A 4,687-nucleotide genomic window follows, 5' to 3' on the forward strand; every position below is an offset into this window, starting at 1 on the left:
GAGCAAAGCCCCGCCTGGGGAGCAAAGCCCCGCTTGGGGAGCAAAGCCCCGCTTGGGGAGCAAAGCCCCGCTTGGGGAGCAAAGCCCCGCTTGGGGAGCAAAGCCCCGCTTGGGGAGCGCCCAGCACCGCTCTCGTGAAACCCCTTCTGCGACATCCCTGTCCTCCGCTCCCGCGGTGTGGGGCCGTACCGGCTAAGGCTCAGCCTGCTGTTGCAGCATTGCGCCGTGGGAACTGCGTTCCCCAGGAGGTATTTATTCGGTTTGTGATCCCTCGGCTGCTGTTACTGTACCGTGGCTGGGCTTAAGTTAATATAAAGTGTCAAGTGCCATTTTAGAACGCCACTTTTCAGTTGAGGAAGCCACTCAAATGCCTCCAATTCTGAGCTTGTGTCACAAGTCATAAAATCTTTGCAGGACAGAAAAGCATCCCACCTCCCGGGCTTAACGCACAGCAGAAGCGCCTGCAGCTGGCGCGTCCCTGTGCCCGATTCTCCTCTGTCTTATTTTGCACCATATAAGGGCTGGATCCAGAGAAGTCCTCTCATTGACTGCTCTGGAACTGGCTCTGCACAAGCTGCTCAGGAAGGAGGCAGTGAAGCATCACACCCAGTATTATCTACCAAATTAGACAAAAAGACAAAGAGTGACTCATTTCAACCTTTTTCATCTCCCCAAGCATTCTTTCTCTCTCTCTCTCCCTCAGACACATGCACACATTTAAATTTCACCCAGTGCTGCAGCACTAGGAGTTTTGCAGAGATTTGCTGCTTCGTGTAAGGCAGCCAGCTCTTCACAGCTCCCACCTTTGCATTTACTCCTCACGACTGCTCCTAACCAAACTCCACACAGGGAAAGGACTGGCATTTGGCACAAGCCCTGCAAAGCTGGGATCGGGGCACAGCTCTACCACACCGATCTGCTCTGGGCACAGCACCCTCTTCTCTGCTCTGTCACACCCTGCCCGAAGCCTTCCACCTCAGCACCACATCTCCCTGCTGTCAGAAAGGCCAAATCTTGGCTGCTGCTTTGCTCTCTGCTGAATAAGTTTCCTTCTAATCTCAATAAAGCCTCCAGGATTTGAGCCCAACCAACACAGATAAATCATTGGCTTTGGCCTAAAAGTCAGCCAATTTAGCCTTGGCAGATTTGCTCCGTCAGAGGTCACTGAGAAGCTGAGGTTTACGAAAGACACTTGCTTTTTCTTGGCTTTGTGGTCAAAATCAAGTCCCTCGGTGACACTCTAACACCTGCTGTTCTTTTATGAGGGAAACCACTATGCTTCTGGGAAGAGGTAAGTTCCTGTGGTTTACGAGGCTTTTTCTACCTCTGATGTCACTGTTATCCTAAAAACCCCAAGTAAAGAGCGCACTGACAACTACCGTACTGCACGGGGCAACGCTGCTGCACTGGCGGGAGCAGGGCGGCTGGTTTAAACCAGCTTTCTGGGGTTCACTGTGAGCGTCCTGCCAAATGTCAAGCTAGCAGTTGCTTGTCTTTTCTTACTGACAATTTGATTAATTTTTTGCTGCAGCTATATTTATAAATTTTTATGATTTTATTGTTGAAAACACAGTAGATACTGAACCTCTGCTTTTCTCTCTCTTGGAAAACCCCCATGAACCTCTCTCTAGACGTTGGCTAGCTTTCCAGGCTGGGGGATCTACTTCTCCATCAAAGTTGTATATGCTGATGTCTGCTAAACAGCCTGTAGTTAATTCCTGGGCCCGGACCTGCAAATGGGCAAGGAATTTGTGGTCTAGGATAGGGAATGCCTGAAATGGGCAAAGTTTGGGCAAGCCATTTCTGAAACAGATCTTGAAGTTTTGTTAACTGGGTTCCAACACTCGGCCATTGAGAATCTCCTGACCAATGCAGTTACGTGGAGACCTGAAATGCAAATGAGTCGTTGGAGTCCTTCTCCCTGAAGACTTTAATGAATTAATTTGCACCTGCAGAAAAAGGGAAAGAAACCTGATGCGCCCTACCAATGATGGGCAAATGAAAAACACCCAGAGGCTTTTGCTGCCACAGTTATTTCTCTTTCTCTGTGAGAAGAAGTGTGGTGGAGCCACAACTTTGTGCTGTCACTGACATCGAAGATGGCTGCAGGAGAGCCTGACAGAAGAGAAAGCAAAGCAGCAGACCTTCGGCACAACCGAGACAAGCAATGGCGTGGAGCACCCCTCTTCCCAAGGTAAATCCCTGGTCCCAGGGGCCACATCCTGCCCCTAGGAAGTCAGCTGTAACGCACAGGCAATAGTAGCAAAGATCTGGGGAGGGGGAGGCCGGGGGGAATTTACAATCTTCATTGCTACTTCAGTGATAGCAGAGGCAAATTGCGTCTCTGTGGTCCCTTCAGCTCCAGTGAAGGTCTTGTGCTTTTGAGAGGCTCACTGTCAGCATCCTACAAACTACAAAGTGTCACCCTGGTAACTCTTAATCCTGCTTCAGCACAGATTGTTCTCCATGCTCTCTCATCTGCGGAGTTTAAAGGATGAAGCTGTCACTGGGGAAATGTTCTGATTCCGACATTCTTGAGACAGATTGACACAAAGAAAACATAGTTTATTAAAATGGTGCAAGATGTTGTGATTCCTATTTATATGGGAGTTTCAAAACACGTTTGTTTACAGACAGTTCCTGCAATTAGATCAATGTAGGAATATTCCCCCATGGTGGGTGGGGAAGGAGTGTGAAGTGCAGTATTTCCCATCTTCACCTTTTGGCTTTCACGGCTACCCTGCATTTATAATAGGCATAAAGCAAACGCCAGCCATTTACTATGTTAATGAATATCAGCTACTTCCCCAATACTGGGGAAAGCCGGACTTCAGCTGTCTGCATCCCCTTTGCTGGTCTCTACAAAGCTTGGAAACCCTCAAAAACTGGCTAAAATGTCACCAGGGGAGGGAATGTCTCTCCACAGGCTGGAACTGAGGATCCTCTCTCTGCTTCCAGACCAGGGGGGATGCTTTGCCGCTCCCACAGTCCCTGCAGTGTCTCCACTGTCCTCACTGACTTCAGCAGGAGTTTCACAGTTTATGGATTTCTTCTGCAAGAGGTACCTAGGAAGATCCATTTCCTATATGCCATCCTGTCATATTTGCACCCCTTTGGATAAATCTTTGTAGATATATAACCTGAAAGCAAGAGCCTATCTGCAGAGGCATCTGTGCTGTCTATATATGCCACAGCCCCCGAGAGTAAGCACCTTCCTTCTGCGACCTTTGGATGTTAGAAGCATGAGCAGTAACCTGGTTTTCTTTTCGAAAGGCCTTTGAAAACGGGAGCCTTATTTGACTTGGTACAGAAGTGCCTTTTTTAGAAATTCCCTCAGAAATATTTATCTCAAAGAATGCAAAGGTTCCAATTAAGGTATTTTTGTTGCCTCTCTCGAGGTGAGTTATCTTCTTTTCTGTGAGCGGTTTAATCGCTTCTCTCTGCAGTTTTTAAGAGCACTTGCAGAAGCGGTGTCCACCTCTAGATGGTGTGTTTTGCTCAGAAGAACTCTATGCCTGGGCCTTTACGTAAGTTTTGCTCACTTGTCTGAGGTTGCAAATACTCTCCAACCAAACCACACAGATTTTTAATATTTCCTTGTTTTCTTAACATGAGAGTCTAGTTGCAGTGTAATGCAAAAATGATAAAAATATATTACTTAGCTGCTTCAAAAACGAGTATCATATGGCACACTTGGTTGGACACGTGAGGTATCTACTATGTAATGTATCCGCTATGTAACTGATCGCATTGCATGTCTTCTGGATTCATTCCTGTGCTAACTAAATTAAAACAGAATCTAATTTTTTCTAATACAATGCCTATGCTCTTGTACTTGAATGTAAAGAAAGAGGGAAGGAACAAAGATGGGTAATACCACAAGGCTAAAATGGTGGTGGTGTTGCAATAACTAACTCTGTCCACAGTATTTACACTTCTTTTCTCTGGACAGCATAGGATGGAGCTATGAAGCTTTGGAGGGAATAAAAGTATTTTAGCAAGCGTGTAGCATTCCCACAAACTTTTGAAGTTCTTTGAGAGCTGTAGGCTGCTTGGGCAGGTGACTCTTGACTGTTCTAAGATGGTTTCTGTGGGGCATGCTGCCCAAAAGGCTAAAGAACTCCGTCCAGATATTAATTAATTAAAATTTAAAACCTTTCTGTGAGGCAGATTAAGTGATCCTGACATGGTCTTCACGTCCCAGGCCCCTTTCAGGACGTCACAGCTGCTCTTAATATGTAGCACAACAGTTCAGGGCAAACAATAAAGATGACTATCAGATCCGTGTCACGGAGGACGACCATAACTCCCTGCAGCCTGAATTCGGATCTTAGCAGGCGCAACTCTTACAGTGATGGTGAGAGGACGGCAGGCAGAGATGTGCTTCGCGGTGCAATAACCAGGGAGTTCACGTTACACTTGCGTAGGGCTGTGCTGAGGTGTGCTACACAGCTTGTAGAATTGCTCTGTGGAAATGTCTTGGAAGATTCAAAATCTGATCTATCATTGGGCCTGTGATTCTGTTTTGTACCTGTTTTTTGATAGTCTGGAGGAAAACATGTACAGAAGTATGTCCAAGAACAAGCGTCACAGCTTATGTTATTCTGTTTTAATTCTGTAATATTTAATTCCCTAATACCCTTCAATACCCAGGAGTGTAAATAAGTGCTTAACCAAATATCCAGGA

This window comes from Aptenodytes forsteri, unplaced genomic scaffold (genome assembly GCF_000699145.1).
Source record: "Aptenodytes forsteri isolate BGI_AS27 unplaced genomic scaffold, ASM69914v1 Scaffold564, whole genome shotgun sequence".
NCBI lineage: Eukaryota > Metazoa > Chordata > Aves > Sphenisciformes > Spheniscidae > Aptenodytes > Aptenodytes forsteri.